Source organism: Dipodomys merriami, unplaced genomic scaffold (assembly GCF_024711535.1).
Source record: "Dipodomys merriami isolate MVZ:Mamm:240054 unplaced genomic scaffold, mDipMer1.0.p SCAF_63, whole genome shotgun sequence".
Taxonomy (NCBI): domain Eukaryota; kingdom Metazoa; phylum Chordata; class Mammalia; order Rodentia; family Heteromyidae; genus Dipodomys; species Dipodomys merriami.
Genome location: NW_027206213.1, coordinates 5747311 through 5765124, shown reverse-complemented (window position 1 = coordinate 5765124; position 17814 = coordinate 5747311). Strand labels below are relative to the sequence as shown.

The following is a 17814-nucleotide window of genomic DNA, read 5'->3' as shown; positions in this document are numbered from 1 at the left end:
CAGTCAGCTGGTCATTTGGGGAGGAAGAAAAAGCAATAAAGAATAAGTAAGAGTTTTAAGCTTATATCAGTATGCTGGATCATGAGTAACTTGAGTAATACAAGAAAATTACCCAAATAGCTTTTTTAAAAGAGCCCTAACAGGGAATTTCAAATATTAGAATATACATTTTCCTTCACCTCCATCAATCTACATGGCCCCTACTATAAGAAGTGCTTTAAAAAGTCAGGCATCAGTGGCACACATCAGTAATCCTAGTTACTCAGGAGGCTGAGATCCAAGGATCATAGTTCAAAGCCAGCCCGGGAAGGAAAGTCCATGAGATTCTTACCTCCAATAAACTACTCAGAAAAAGCCAGACATGGTGCTGTGGCTCAAGTGGTAGAGGTCTAGCTTTGAGCAAAAGAAGCTCAGGGACAGAGCCCAAGCCCAGAGTTCAAGCCCTAGGACCAGCAAAAAAAAAAAAAAAGGTGTTTTAAAACCTGCCTCTTCTCTGAGTTATTCTCTCTGTGGTCACTTTGCCATCACCTTGGAATGCAGAGAGGACAGGACTTAACATTTAGCAATAACATCTTTAAGGGGACCAAAACTATCCCTAAGGAACAACAGAGTTTCCTTGGGATGGACCACCCAGAAAGCAACAATGATTTGTCAATCCTGACCAGTGATGACAGTAATAAAAATTTCTCTGGAACCCTTCTGCAAATGAAGATAGGACTAATGATCAACCAGGATTTGAACAGAATGCATACCACTCTCCTCCGGCCTCTAGTTCCCTATCTGTACTCCAAAAATGGCTAAAGATACACTACAGTGCTAAGAGTGACTACCAAATAATAAATCTATCCCTGCTCTTCATCATACCTTTTTTCCTTTTTTTTTTTTTAATTACCAAAGTATGAACTCGGGAACTTGTGATGGTCAGAATAGCCCTCATCACGGGAATGTCTTAGTGGTCAGAGGTTGTGGCAAGTGGTTTGATAGTCCATTGTCTAAGAATTAGTCAAGAGGGGCCTATTTGACTATTATCTCACTCCTTATTCTCTAGAGTTTCAGAGATGTTATCACTATTATCACTTGAGGGGAACAATCCGGTTTCCATGAGATGATTTACTCCTGCTACAAGGTATAGATAGCTTCATCATTAAAGGTGATTGTCCCTATCTTGGGACAGGGATAGACTGGTCTGTAAGGCTCTCTTAGGGATAATTTTGGTTCCCTGTTATAAAGATGTTATTGATCAGTTTTGTCCTTCCCTGGATTTGAGGTTACAAAGTGAACAGCTTAAAACAAAGGACATAGATTAAAAAGTGGAGGTTGGCAAGACAAGCTTTTTCCAGCATTTAGTTGATTTGTGGGCCTAAGTATGTAGTCAGTACTTTTTAGCAAAAAGCATTTTTTAGCACCTGTCATATCAGTAAAGGATGATAATTTGAGTATTACATTATACTTTTGATATGATGAGTCAAGATTGCTTTAACGAATTCCTAAGATTATCAACTTTTAAAGAAAAACAAGGTTATTTTGGCTCATATAACAAAACAAATCCAGTCACCTCATGGCTAGGAAGTAAAAAACATCCAGCTTGGTCCAGTACCTTGGATCCACTTCCATTCCTTTTTACAGTTGTTCCAACTCATCCACAGCAGCCAAGATGGTGACGCAGATCGACAGCAAGGATGCCTTTCAAGAAGCCTTGGATGCTGCAGGAGATAAACTTGTAGTAGTTGACTTTTCAGCCATGGTGTGGGCCTTGCAAAATGATCAAGCCTTTCTTTCATGCCCTCTCTGAAAAGTATCCCAATGTGATGTTCCTTGAAGTCGACATGGATGACTATCAGGATGTGGCTGCACAGTCAAATGCATGCCAACCTTCCAGTTTTTTAAAAAGGGTGAGAAGGTGGGAGAATTCTCTGGAGCTAATAAGGAAAAGCTTAAAGCCACCATTGATGAATTAGAGTAATCACATTTTCTGAAAAACATAACCAGTCAGCTGTTTGAAAACTTGTATTTTTTTTTAATTTACAAAAGTATGAAGTATGGAAACTATATACCCAACTGCAATCTGATTATAAATGACAATAAAATATTAATTCTACTCTTTAAAAAAAAAAAAGGAAGTGAAAAACAGTGTAAAAGACTACATCTTTTGAAGGGGACTTCAAGGGCATTCCCATAATGTCTTGAAGACTTCTCATTAGCACCAAGCTAGGGACTGAGGCCTTAACATGTATGACTTTGTAGATATTTAAGATCCAAATGATAGTGTATAATATCAAATATTTTCTTTTCTTTTGGGGGGGGGTGTCTGGTCGTGTGGTCTGAACTCTGGGCCTGGACACTGTCCCTCAGCTCTTCAGCTCAAGGCTAGCTCTCTACCACTTGAGCCACAGTGCCACTTCGGCTTTTTTCTTTTTGCTTATGTGGTGCTGAGGAATCGAACCCAGGGCCTCATGCATGTAAGGCAAGCGCTCTACCACTGAGCCACCTTCCCAGCCCTCAAATATTTTCATAGCAAAATGCCTCCTGACAATTCTTTTTATGCTGTTATAAATACAAAGGATAACAAATCCATACCCCACCCACACAATGTTCTCATATACAACCCCTCACATGAAGAACTATCCTCACTAAAACCAGCCTGTAAAATCTAGATTGAATGTTCCATTAGGACTGAAGAGATCATGTGGAAATGAAAGAACTAAATCTCCTTATGTAACTAATGTAACCTAATAAAAATCTGCTAAACAAAAACAAAAAAAAAAACTCCTCAGGTATCAACAAAAATGGCTCCCCCCCAAAAAAAAACTATGTAAACATAATATGCTTGCGTGTAAATATAATGTTTATAGTAAATAACCTCAGAAAAATGGAGAAGTGGGCTGGGAAGGTGGCTCAGTGGTAGAGTACTTGCCTTGCATGCATGAGGCCCTGGGTTCGATTCCTCAGCACCACGTAAGCAGAAAAAAAAAGCCAGAAGTGGTGCTGTGGCTCAAGTGGTAGAGTGCCAGCCTTGAACTGAAGAGCTGAGGGACAGCACCCAGGCCTGAGTTTAGGCCCCACGACCGGACCCCCCCCCCAAAAAAAAAAGAAAGAAAGAAAGAAAGAAAGATGTAGAAGTACAAAATAATTTTCAGTGAAGTTCAGTGAGATAAGCAGAACACAGATAGACAACTTGATGAAATTAAGAAATAATACACAAAGAAAATTAGAAGTTCCACAGAGAAATAGAAATAAAAATCACAAAAAAAGAATCAACCAGAATTTCTAGACTGGGAGAATACAATTAATCCAATAATAATATAGTAGATAGCATCAACATCAGACTTGATGGAGGAAAGAAAAGAATTTGTGAATGTCAAGATAATTTGCTACTATCTAGACAAGAAAAAAAAAAATGTGGGTCAGGTGCTGGTGGCCCACACCTGTAATCCTAGTTATTCAGGAGGCTGAGATCTGAGGATCAAGGTTCAAAGCCAGCCCCAGGCTGGAAAGTCCATGAGACTCTTATCTCCAATAAACCACCAGAAAACTGGAAGTGGCGCTGTAGCTCAAGTGGTAGAGCACTAGCTTTGAAGCTCAAGAGCTGAGGGACAGCGCCCAGGGTTAGAGTTTAAGCCTCACTATCAACTAAAAAAAAAAAAAAAAAGTATGTGAATTTTAGGACAACATGACATGGCTCAATATATGTAATGTAATATAAAGGAGAAAAGGGGAAGAGAAGGGGAAAGAAAGGAAGAGAACGTTTAAAGAAGCAATATCTGAAAACTTTTCAAATTTGAAGAGAAATATGAATATACTGGTATGGCTCACGGATTCCCATACAGACGTAAACTGAAAAGGACTTTACCAAGACACATAATAAAATTGTCAAAAATCAAGGAAAAGATTCTGAGAGGAGCAAAGAAAGAAACACATAAGGATTATACGAATTTCAAGGCAATCTCCATAAAGCTACCAAAAGACTTATCAGTAGAAATCTTGCAGGCCAGGAGAGAGCGAAATAATATTCAAAATGCTGAATGGAAAAAAGAACCCTGCCAACCCCAAATACTTTAACCAGTAAATTTGTCCTTCAGAAATGAAGAGAGAAAGACTGCCCAGATAACAAAAAACGAAGGAAATTCATCAACATAAGACCCTCATTAGAACAAACTTCATGAGATTTATTTAAGCTGAAATGGAAGGACACCAAGAAACATGAGAGCATGAAATATAAAACTCACTGTCAGGGTCTGGGTGCCTGTGGCTCACAACTACTACTCAGAAAGCTGAGATCTGAGGATCATGGTTTGAAGCCAGCTGGGACAGGAAAGTCCCTGGAACTTTTATCTCCAATTAAGTGGGAAATAGAGTGGTGGCTCAAATGATAGAGTACTAGCCTTGAGCACAAAAGTGCACAGGCCCTGAGTTCAAGACCTAGGACTGGAACACGCATACACACACACACACACACACACACACACACACACACACACACACACACACATACATACATACATACGTACACACATACATACACACATACACACATAAAATACAACAGAATATAGTCAGATTTAGAATACTCTAACGTTGGCATACAAATTCCTTACTAATTATATAACTCTTGCTATATAACCTGCAAATTTACCTCACTAGGCTTCTTAGGAGGATACAAGGATACAGGGACAATATTAGGGTCTCAGTGGCTGCTGTTGGTGTGAATTAAAAAAGAAGGGTGACAAATTAAGGGAAAAGGTATCCTGAGTTGATGCTTTATTTCTTGTGCTGATCTTAGGCCAGTCTGAGATTTTCCTGGAGGTCCTTCTTGGAATCTTCAATCTATTTTCTTAGGAAGTAACCAGCTTTCATGGTCTCATGGTACCAGAGAGTGAAAGAAAAAAGCAGGATCCATAGTTCACATGGAATGAGAAGCAGCAGAGTTGGGGAAAATTCTGTGGTGGAAAGATAAATGATCATAACTGCCAGATTCTTGGTAGAAAGTGAAGCAATGTCAGTACTTTGTGTTTTTGTTTTTGTTGGTCACGGAGCTTGAACTTTGGGCCTGGGCGCTGTCCCTCAGCTCTTCAGCTCAAGGCTAGTGCTCTTCCACTTGAGCCACAGCGCCACTTCTGGTTTTCTGAGTGGTTTATTGGAGATAAGAGTCTCACAGACTTTCCTGCCTGGGCTGGCTTTGAACAAAATTGTGACTTGTCATCAGATAAAGACAACTGTTGCTATGGACATGACAACAACAGTAGGAATCCTGGCTTTTTCTTTGACCACCTGGAGCAAAGCCACTCTGTCAACCTAGACTTCCTACCTTCTGAATGGTGGAAAAAGAGAAAGTCATACTGCTTTTAAGTTACTATGCTTTTAAGTCTCTTGAGTATAGCAATTTAGTCTGTCCTTCAATGTGTATTCATATGTTAAAAATATATACCATCTTCGAAGGTAGAAGTCATAAAATCATGAAAATAAAGGTAGTAAGTTCTAATGCAGAAGAAAAACAAATCACTTTGGGTTTGATTGTCAGAAAAGACTTTTGTTTCATCAGAGAAACCAACTTCCTGTGTGTGTGTGTGTGTGTGTGTGTGTGTGTGTGTGTGTGTGTATGTGTATTTGTATGTGTACTCATGCACGTGTAAGTACATTTATACACACATGCAGAGAATTATTTTAGGAAATTGGCTCATGTAGTGTGGAGGCTGGCAGGTCTGAAGCAGGCAGGCAAGCTAGAATCTCATTCAAGAGTTAAGTTGCAGGCTTGAGACAGAATTTCTTCTCCAGTAACCTCTTCAGGCCTTTTGAGAAGGTTTATCAGCATTATAAAGAGTAAGCTTTACTTAAAATCAATGTTTCATCCATGTTAACCACATCTACAAAATATATCTATAGTAGTATCTGGATTCGTGACTAATTAAATAACTCGGAACCACAGTCTAGTACAGTTGACAAGTAAAACTAACCATCACAACTTTATAGGAAGTGGTATTTAAGATTAGCCTTGATGAATGAAGATTTCAACAGCACATGGCTTATATCAAGCTGATTTTTCACGCACTTATTATTTGGCCATGTGTTCCTGAAGCTATAACTTTCCTCGTGGAAATAAACTGCCTAATTTAAGCATTTGCTCCATCTGGAGAAAAAGAGATCATTTATACCCACAGTCGCTCAACTGGTAAGTTAAATGCTATAGTTCTGAGGAGCTATTTGTTCAGATAATGCAATACTAAATGGCGCAAGTGGCTATGATGGCTCCCACATGGACACTACCAGGACATTGCAGAATTGCTTCTGTTAAGTCTGCCAAGGACATAATTTTGGCCCAGTATAAGCTACACACACACACACACATACACACACACACACACACACACACACACACACACACACACACACACATCATTCTCGTTAACTTGGATCTCTGAATATGGCATTCAGTAACTTGGATGACACAATCTCTAAGTGAAGATGGGTCAGAGAACTTGTGCAATTTACAAATCCTTGCGCAATTCATATACTTGAACTTTCACCAAGAATCAGTAAAACTCTCAGGTAAAGCAAATCTCAATGGAAGCAAATGTGTTTTTATTTGACAAGAAGATGGAAGAATTAATTTGCTTGAAATCAGAACTCTCTCTGGGTCTATAAGTAGGTAACTGTATGGATGAATCCCACCAGATGGCTCCTCTGCCTGCCTCAAATTTTCCACCATCTGCTTAGATTTATCTTCACTGGATCTTCACTTCTTTCTGATAAGGCTTGATCATTTTTAAAATGTCTTAGACTTTTTGAGAAAAAGGTTTTGATAAAAAGAATAGAGATAGCAGGAATCTCATGGTAAAGGACTTAGAACATAATTATTGTCTCTGAAGATTAGCTTGTCATATTTATTAAGTTAAACTACTCTTAGTACCTGATTAAAAAATGTAAGTACAATTCAATTTAGGTTATCTTGGTCTCATTTGTTTTTAGCCAAAAATTAGAGTGCACAGATGGATATAACACTGGAAAGGGAGGTTAAATGGAAACAATGGGCCTCAAAAGAGTCACCAGAGGTCTGTATACTCTTCAACAATTCTCTTTTCAGAAAATCTTAGATGATTAGGCAAAAATGAAACAACCATTCCAGACATTGGAAAATATGTTAATCCCATGCTATAATGTTCAACAGAAGGGAATAAACACAATGAAACCTACGATTGCTCTGGCTTTCTTTGCTTTCATTTCTGCAAGAAATCCATGAAGGGAAAATTCAAGTAGAGCCTAGTAAATTGGCTGGGTAGGGACAGAAATCATAGTCATGAGGAGGAAGCTTTGCAGAGAGAGATATAGAAATTTGCATTGAAGCTGAGCACCAAGTGGTTCACACCTATAATCCTAGCTATCAGGAGGCTACTATCCGAGGATTGTGGTTCAAAGCCAGCCCAGGCAGGAAAGTCTGTGAGACTCTTATCTGTGAGACTCTTAGCTCTAATTAACCACAAGAAAACCAGAGGTGGAGCTGTGGCTCAAAGTGGTAGAATGCTAGCCTTGAACAAAGACATTCAGGGACAGGGCCCAGGCCCCAAGTTCAAGAAGTTCTTTTGTGACTTTGGCTAACTATCAATATATGTGCATACCAAGAGTGAACCTGAAAGAACTAGGTAAGTCAAATAGTGTTCAAAGCTTACAAATGACTGAAACCAAATCAGGTTCCCAGCGGTATAAATGGATGGATTTTGCTGAATACATGAGGAATTCAGTAGACCTCAGGAAGGTCAAACTTTAGTAATGGCACTAAACAAAATTTAGAGTGATGCTATGCCACTTCTATACAACTTCTATACAGCTTCTTAAAGATAATTTTTAAAAATTAAGAAGTAAAAGACCCAGACAAGACAGATGATGGGATTAGAGAGAAAAAGAAGAGAGAAATGGAAAGGGAAAAGGACAGGGATGGCTGGATGCTGGTGCCTCACACTTGTAATCCTAGCTACTCAGGAGGCTTAGATCTGAGGACCTTGGTTCAAAGCCATCCCAGGCAGGAAAGTCCATGAGACTTATCTTCAATTAACTACCAACAAGCTAGAAGGGAAGCTGTGGCTCAAATGATAGAGTGCTAGCCTTGAGCAAAACAGCCCTGAGTTCAAGCCAAAGGACTGGCACACACAAACATACACACAGACACAGACACAGACACAGACACAGACACAGAAACACACACACACACACACATACACACACACACACAGGAGAAAGCATTAAGTGGAAAACACAAATCTTGGGGGGAAACTGAAAGAAATTCCTATAAATGAAAACTAAAATACTTAAAATGAAAATTTCACTGCACAAAATAAATAGAGGGTAGACATTGCTAAGGAAAGCATCAATGAACTGGAAGAGAAACTACCTAAAAATCAAGCGGAAAGAGAATAAAGATTAGTTATAAGAGTACAAACAGAGGGCTAGAATAGTTACAATTCTTTCTTGCCACTTCAAAAATGACCATGGACATAGATGGGCAAGGAAGTAGTAATTAGAGGTTGCTTCTAATTACTGTTTTTTGTCATAAAATTATATTATTACAAATATGCACTTATATACATAAATATATATCATATATGCATATAGCATGTACTTATGTACATTTATTTATATGTGAATGTGTGTTCATAAATAGTATTATATGGTACACACATTTTCACATTTTCTACCCTTTTTTTTTTTTGGCTAGTCCTGGGGCTTGAACTCAGGGCCTGGGTGCTGTTCCTGAACCACTTTGTGCTAAAGGCTAGCGCTCTATCCCTTAGCCACAGTGCCACTTCCAGCTTTTTCTGAGTAGTTCATTGAAGATAAGAGTCTCATGGACTTTCTTGCCTGGGATAGTTTCAAATCTCAATCTTCAGATCTCACCCTCCTGAGTAGCCAAATTACAGGTGTGAGCCAATGGGGCCCAGCTTCTTTTTTTACTTCTTGATTCATTTTTTTTTTTTGGAGGGGGGTTGTTCATAGGGCATGAACTCTGGGCCTGGGTGCTGTCCCTCAGCTCTTCAGCTCAAGGCTAGTGTTCTACCACTTGCGCCACAGTGCTACTTCTGGTTTTCTGGTGGTTTATTGGAGATAAGCATCTCACGGACTTTCTGCCTGGGCTGGCTTTGACCACACTCCTCAGATCTCAGTCTCCTGAGTAGCTAGTATTACAGGCATGAGCCACCAGTGCCCAGCTCCTTTTATTTTTACTTCTTAATATGGCTTAGAGATCTTTCCACAAGAGATACAAAATAAGGGGTTGGGAAGGTGGCTCAGTGGTAAAGCGCTTGCCTTGCATGCCTGAGACCCTGGGTTCGATTCCTCAGCACCACATAAGCAAAAAGAAAAAACTTGGAAGTGGTGCTGTAGCTCAAGTGGTAGAGCGCTAGCCTTGAGCTGAAGAGCTGAGGGACAGCGCCCAGATCCAGAGTTCAGGCCCCAGGACCGGATACAAAAAAAAAAATTCTCTTATTTCCCTTTTTATTTTTATTGTTTTGTTTTTGCTTGTGTTTTTTTGGTCTGAGACTGGTGCTCAAATTTGATACCTGACACTTTTACTTATTGGCTAGTGCTCTACCATCTGAGCCATGCCTCCAATCTTATGTTCTGTATTTCCCATTTTTTGGAGGTGGGTCAACTTTAAGATATGAAATACATCAATATAGTGGCAAAGAGACTCAAAAAGTATAGAGCAAGAGATTTCTACTATCTCTATACATTATGTGCTCTTCGGTCTTCAGTTTTTGTACATCTTTCATAGATTTTTGATGCACATAGAAGCAAAATCTATATAAGCCTTTATTTCCTACCATTTTCTAAAAGAAACATCATATTATACAGCTGTTCTAAATGTTGGGAGGTGGATTCTTTTTTTTTTTTTGCATTTAACAATATAGCTTGGGAATAATTTCCTTAACAATACACAGTGGGCTTTTTTGCTTTCTTTACATGTCGTATTTCATCACATGTACAGTCTATAATTTAGTTACACAGTTTCTTAAAAACTGTGTAAAATTTGACTACATCAGTTTACATAGATTCAGGTTACTGCATGATATATCTTCAGAAATGGGATTTCTGGGGCTGGGAATGTGGTTTAGTGGTAGAGTGCTTGCCTAGCATGAATGAAGCACTGGGTTCGATTCCTCAGTACCACATAAACAGAAAAAACTGGAAGTGGCGCTGTAGCTCAAGTGGTAGAGCACTATCCTTGAGCACAGAGAGGCTCAGGGATAGAGCCCAGGCCCTGAGTTCAAGCCCCAGGGCCTGCAAAAAAAAGGGGGGGGTGGATTTCTGACAAATTTCTATAAGTAAGTCTGATGGAGGACAACCAAAGAAGGATTGTTGTACTACCTGTTGAAAAGAAGTTCTTGAAACCTTGTGGGGGAATGACTGGCACCACAGCTCCTATATACCTGAACTTAAAAGTGTGGGTATTTTGTGCCCTATGTTCTTAGTTGTGAGTTCCAGTTGCCAGTGCTGGGAAAACAGGAAGATCCCAAGTAGAGCCTTGCCTACTAATCCTCAGTGATCTAAGATTTTGCTCCAACAGCCTAGTCCCGTGAAGAATGAGGCCTTCATTTGACCTGGAATTCTACAGTGTCCAAGGCTTGCTTAACTTTAGACTGTAGGCTAGGATGGGAACCTGGAAGTCATGGAAATGCAAAATCCTTGAGAGTCATAGAGAATGGAAAGCACCAACAAGAGGCCCATGGACCTTGGCTGTAAGGTAGACATGGGATAAAACCAAGGAATACACACACAATGAGATGTAGTTCAAGATCAAAGAACAGATATAATTCAGGACTCAATGACAAGACTTGGAGATCGAAAGGCCAAAGTCAGGATAGTAACCATTAAAAGCAATTCTTTCTTTCTTTCTTTCTTTCTTTCTTTCTTTCTTTCTTTCTTTCTTTCTTTCTTTCTTTCTTTCTCTTTCTTTCTTTCTTTCTTTCTTTCTTTCTTTCTTTCTTTCTTTCTTCTTTTCTTTTCTTTCTTTCTTTCTTTCTCAGTCATGGGGCTTGAACTCTGGGCCTGGGTACTGTCCTTCAGCTCTTCATCTCAAGGCTAGCACTCTACCACTTGAGCCACAGTGCCATTTCCAGTTTTCCGGTGGTTTATTAGAGATAAGAGTCTCACAGACTTTCCTGCCCTGGCTGGCTCTGATCCTCAATCCTCAGATCTCAGCCTTCTGAGTAGCTAGGATTACAGGCGTGAGCCACCAACACCTGGCTTAAACGCAATTTCTTGAGTACCTATTGTGTGTCAAGCACTATTCAAGGCATTGGAGATACAGAAATAAACTATTCAGAGTTGGGAAAGTAGCTCAGTGGTAGAGGCCCCTGCATAAGGCCCTGGGTTTGATTCCTCAGCACCACATAAGCAGAAAAAGCCAGAAGTGGCGTTGTGACTCAAGTGGTAGAGTGCTAGCCTTGGGCTGAAGAGCTGAGGGACAATGCCCAGAGTTCAGGACCCATGACCAACTTAAAAAAAAAGGAAAGAAAGAAAGAAAGAAACAACTCAAACTGTTTTATTGTCCTCATGGACTTATATATGAAGTTGAGACAGATAATTAAATGATTAGCAAACACTATCAAGTAGTATAAATTAAGAAAGTGACATGGGATAAGTTGATACAGTGATGAAAGATGTCTTCTGTAAAGGGTAGAGTGATCTGGGAAGGTTTCTATAAGAAGATGGTATTTAGTAAAATTAATGAAATGAGAAAAACAGCCATGACACTATCTGAGAAAGTAAGAACAAAGTCCTGTGGTTAAAACATGTTCCCCCACACTCAGGAGGCTGAGATCTGAGGATGGCAGTTCAAAGCCAGCCGGGGTAGGAAACTCCGTGAAACTCTTATCTCCAATAAACCACCAGAAAACCGGAAGCAGTGCTATAGCTCAAGTGGTAGAGCCGCTAGCCTTGAGCTGAAGAGCTGAGGGACAGCGCTCAGGCCCAGAGTTCAAGCCCCACGTCCGACAAAAACAAAAACAAAACAACAACAACAAAAATGTTCCCCCAAACAGAGTTCCAGTTAGAAAGTAAGTGTGGCTGAGATGGAATTTTGAAGGGAGTGCCAAGAGTTGATGTTGAGGAAGTGGGATTATGGGAGGACAAGGCATACCTTAAATTTGGTTAGTATATTAGCTCTCTATTACTGTAACAAAATACTTAGAGAAATGGTTTTAAAGGGTCCAGTTCATGTTTAAGTGGCACCAATGCTTTGGCTCTTGAGTAGTTCCAAAATGATTTGCCACAATTTAAACTCTCTTCAGTTTCTATGAGTCAGTGACTATCTGGGCATTATTAGGCTTAATGGAAGATTTAGAGCACAAAAATATGTTTGATTTTTGATACCATTTAGTAATGCAGTATTATTTTTAAATAGTGTAGTAGTTTAATTTAATGATAACGTCTCATAACAATATAGCCATGTAAAAGCCAGGTACTTGTGGGTCATGCCTATAATCCCTGCTACTCAGGAAGCTGAGATCTGAGAATTGCAGCTTGAAACCAGCCTGGACAGAAAAGTTTGTGAGTCTCTTATCTCCAATTAACTACCAAAAAACTGGAAGTGGTAGAGTGCCATCCTTGAGCAAAAAAAGCAAAAAGAGCTAAGGAACAGCACTCTGGCCCTGAGATTAAGCCCAATACCAGTACAAACAAACAAACACACACACACACACACACACACACACACACACACACACACACAAACACACACACACACACACAAAGAATATATAAGAACATTACAAGTGTTTTCTTCAGTATTATTTTTAAAAAGACCATATACACATATTTGGTAAAAAACTGAATTCCATTCAATGGAAGAAATGAACATTTAAATTTAAAATTAGCAAATATTGTTATAATCTCTTATTATATCTTTTTATTTTCATAGCATTTAACATCATTTGTAGTTATATGATCATTTATGAGAGTGTGTGAGTTATCTATTGCTGTCTAGCAAATCCCCCCAAAACTTGGTGACTTGGGCTGGGAAGGTGGCTCAGTGGTAGAGCACTTGCCTTGCATGCTTAAGTCCCTGGGTTCGATTCCTCAGTACCACATAAACAAAAAGAAAAAAAACCGAAAGTGGTGCTGTGGCTCAAGTGATAGAGCGCTAGCCTTGAGTTGAAGAGCTGAGGGACAGTACCCAAGCCCAGAGTTCAGGCCCCACGACTGGACCCCCCCCACACACACATAAATAAATAAATAAATAAATAAATTCAGATTTACATAACATTTAAAAAAACGTGGTGACTTAAAAGAGCACATATTTATCTTAAACTTTAATATATAGTCAGTAAGTATGCTCATTATATTATTTTGACATGTGTAGTTAGCTCTCACTTTGTGAGCTAGGAAAATAGTCATAAGTAAATGGATGCAGTCCTAGTTTTTGAAAAGCTTTCAGGTAAATGAGGAGATGGGAAGAGTACATTAACTGAATGTAGATGAAAGATTCATAAGACAGTCACCACATATCACTGCCTCCTGACAGCGGGTTTGAATTTAGTGCCTCATTTCCAAAGAATGGAATATAGCAAGTTGATACTATATAGTTTATATAGTTTCTGTGAATTGTAGGAGAAAGCCTGCTTCAATGTCTTTCATAGGGTATCATCAGGGGGTGTTTCCTTTGAGGACAACTAGAAAGAATTTACTTCCAACTTCACTCAAGTGGTTTTTATCAAGAACTACTTCCTTGTAGACACTGAACTGAAGTTTCAGTTCTGGCTTCTTGCCACAAAGACCTTTCCATAAAGAACCTCCCAATAAGGGCTGGGAAGGTGGCTCAGTGGTAGAGCGCTTGCCTTGCATGCCTGAGGCCCTGGGTTCAATTCCTCAGCACCACATAAGCAAAAAGAAAAAAGCCAGAAGTGGCACTGTGGCTCTAGTGGTAGAGTGCTAGCCTTGAGCTGAAGAGCTGAGGGACAGCGTCCAGGCCCAGAGTTCAGGTCCCATGACCGGACCCCCCAAAAAAAGAACCTCCCAACATAACAGCAAGCAAGCAAGCAAGTGTACAATATAGAGACAGAGCCAGTAAGGAAGGAAAGAGTTAGAAGGACAGATCATGCAGTCTTTTATAACTAATCCTGGATATTATGTTCTATCAACTTGCTGTATTCCATTCTTTGGAAATGAGTCGCTAAGTTTAGACCCCATGTCAGGAGGCAGTGATATGTGGGGGCTGTCTTAGAAGTCCTTCATCCACATTGAGTATTCAGTTAAGGTACCCTTCCTATCTCCTTATTTACCTGAAAGACCAGGGCTGTATCCACTTACTTATGACTATTTTCCTAATTCACAAAATGACAGTTAAACATACATGTCAAAATAATACAGTGAGCATACTTACTCACTATATATTAAAGTTTAAGCAAGACAAAAGGATATTTCTTTTTTTTTTTTTTTTGTCAGTCATGGGGACTGAACTCAGGGCCTGGGTGCTGTCCCTCAGCTCTTCAGCTCAAGGCTAGCGCTCTACCACTTGAGCTATAGTGCCACTTCTGCCTTTTTCTGCTTATGTGGTGCTGAGGAATCGAACCCAGAGCCTCATGCATACAAGGCAATCACTCTAACTACTGAGTAACCTTTCCAGCTTCACAAAAGGATATTTCTTTTAATAATCATGGCATATACTGCTTGATCCATCTTTAATATACATACACAAACACCAACATATAATCAATTTCCATTATAACTTGCTGTCATCAACCTAAGTATACATTGAAATGCCAAATGCCATGGAGATAAATAGCTATATAATGAAGATGTATTTTGAAGTTATCTGTGAAACAAACAAAATAGGAGAGAAGTAGTAGATTCCAGATACAGTACAAGGCAATGAACATGCAGACACTGGGTGCTATGGGAAGAGCCTTCACCAAGGCTCCCTTCATGATTCCCAGCCCTTGATATCTGAACAGGACCTTCATGAGTAAAAGTCAATGAAGACTGCTTCTTGAGGCATATGTATATGTTGGGTGCAAGGATCCACAACAGAATAATTGGCAAGTGGGAAAGATGTCTCTAGAGAGAGCCTGGAGACAAAGTGGGAGGGAAAGCATAGAATCTTAAATAATGAAATTGAAATGGGCTAAATTCTTTAGTGAACATATAATCTTTTCATGTTCAATATAGGGAAATGTAGGCATAAAAGTTAAAATGACTTGTCCCATATGCTAAGTAGTAAGAGTATAAACAGCACAAACCTTACTATTAAGCAGCTGGATTATGGGGCTGGGAAGGTGGCTCAGTGGTAGAGCGCTTGCCTTACATGCATGAGGCCCTGGGTTCAATTCCTCAGCACCACATAAGCAAAAAGAAAAAAGCCCGAAGTGGCCCTGTAGCTCAAGTGGTAGAGTGCTAGTCTTGAGCTGAAGAGCTGAGGGACAGCACCCAGGCTCAGAGTTCAGGCCCCACAACCAGACTCCCTGCGCCCCCCCCCCCAAAAAAAACAGCTGGATTTAAAACCCAGGGTTTCCATTTATTAGATTGATCTTAGGCAAACAATTACCTTTCCAAACTTCAATTTGCTCATTTTATAAGGATTAAACTAATTAGTCCTAGGTTTGCCTCATGGTCTTGTGTGTGTGTGTGTGTGTGTGTGTGTGTGTGTGAGAGAGAGAGAGAGAGAGAGAGAGAGACAGAGACAGAGACAGAGACAGAGACAGAGACAGAGAGACAGAAAGAGACAGAGACAGAGACAGAGAAAGAGAGAGAGAAGGGGAGGGACAGGGAGAGGAAGCAGAGAGATTGACTTTATCTTGGCTCTGAAATGTAATCAAATGTCTCCAGAAGAGAAAAGCAAATACTTTCAGGGAGGATAAGTCTTTAAACTTCTTTAGCAATATTCCATTCTGGGCATGTTTGTCATTCAGTCATGTGTTAGCCCTATTTACTGGTGTTCAAAATGCCCAAATAATGCAAAAATTTGGAAAATATTCTTGGAAAGTTTTATTCTGGCTGTGAATATCCAATAAATGCTATTTCCATGAATCAAAACCCAGTGTTCTTTAATTTCATACATTTCCCCATAGATACCACTGTTGTTAGTAGACAAAAGGCTCTCTGTCCACCAGCTATCCCAAAGTGAACAGCACCACTGACTTTACCATCTCACTGACTCCATTCGGTTATTTCCTGGCTTATAATTCAGCTCAGCAATCTGTTGGCTGCTTTCCTGAGACTCTTTCACACATATAATTTCTAGAGCCGAGAGATTCTGGAGAGTAATTTGAATAGTGAGCTAAAATTTTTAACATATTAACTAACAGCTTTCTTGTGTCCTGTTCCCTTCTCTCCTCCAATCTTGGCAGCTACACATAGATCACCAATTATTTTTTTGGGGGGGTGGGGGTCAGTCATGGGGCTTGAACTCTGGATCTAGGCCCAGATCTCTTGATCTCTTCAGCTCAAGGCGAGTGCTCTACCACTTGAGCCATGGCACAACTTCTGGTGGTTAATTGGAGATAAGAGTCTCACAGACTTTCCTGCCCAGGCTGGCTTTGAACCTTGATCCTCAGATCTCAGCCTCCCAACATGCTAGGATTACAGGCGTGAGCCACAGGTGCCTGGCCACATAGATCACTATTATTTTGGAAATTTGTATTATAAGGGAACCAGAGAACAAAGTTGTCAAGATCTTCAAGAACTATAGCTTAGACTTGAAACATAGTTTTAGAAACTACATAATTTCCTAAAACCAGTTCTGTAATGGAACTATCCTTACCTTAAAACTAGATGCAGATTACTGGAAGGGAAACCAAGAGAGAAGAATGGCAAAGCAGGCTTCAGTGGCTCTCAGTTTGGCTCAGGCTGAGGTGTAGGGAGGAAGCAGAAAGAAGACTCCCTGCAAGTGATAGTAGATTACACATAGCGATCATTGTCTAAACCATGACAATGGGAATGGAGAAAGGACACAAGAATCAGTTTGTGAGGCTTTAAGATTTTGTAGGTATATTTAGAAGAGCAAATTACCAACTACAGTTTGAGAAAAGATAAAGTGCTGATTTGGTTGTTGTGTGGCTAAATCATTGAAGGGAGGTTATAGATTAATTTCACGTTGCAATGGTTGGCTGTTACTTTCTACACAACCCCTCCAGTACTTGGGATAGAACCAAGGCATCTTGATGCTAGGCAAATGCTCTACTACTTGAATCTTCCAAAGCTGGGGAACTCTTTATTTTTATTTTGTTTTTTATGTCAGTACTGAGTCTTGAACTCAGAGCATGGGTGCTATCCTTTTCCTCTCACCACTTGAACCACAGCTCCACTTCTGACTTTTTGGTGGTTAATTGTAGAAAAGAGTGTCATGGACTCACCTGCCCAGGTTGGCTTTGAACTGTTGACACTCAGATCTCAGCCTCTTGAGTAGTTCAAATTACAGGCAAAATTGGCCAATTACAGCCATAATTGTCAAATAGTATTTTCATTTTTGAGATAGTATATGAGAATAACTTTGACCAGGCTAGTCTCAAACCATGATTTTTCTAATGCTGCCTCTAAATAGCTAGGATTATAGGCATTTGCCACCAAGACAGGCTTACTTTCTATTTAAAAAAAATACTGTATTTGTGACTCTTACACTATTATGGAGAAATTGAAATGGACTTTTAAACCATGATAATTGATATAAATTTCATATAATTGTTGTTTTCATGTTTGTTCATGTTTCCCCTAATTTGGGAAGTTGATAAAACATTCTATCCCCCTACCCACTCATTTTTAACCCAAGCTGTGTTTACTGTTTACAGGCATTTGAGCATCAGATAATTCTAATAAATTGGAAATATATTGCTT

General features: G+C 39.6%; 1 pseudogene; it reads left to right on the top strand.

The window, feature by feature from the left end:
• The first annotated feature begins 1594 nt into the window (after positions 1 to 1594).
• LOC138815190 (thioredoxin pseudogene) lies at positions 1595 to 2071 on the top strand (annotated as a pseudogene).
• Positions 2072 to 17814: the final 15743 nt, after the last annotated feature.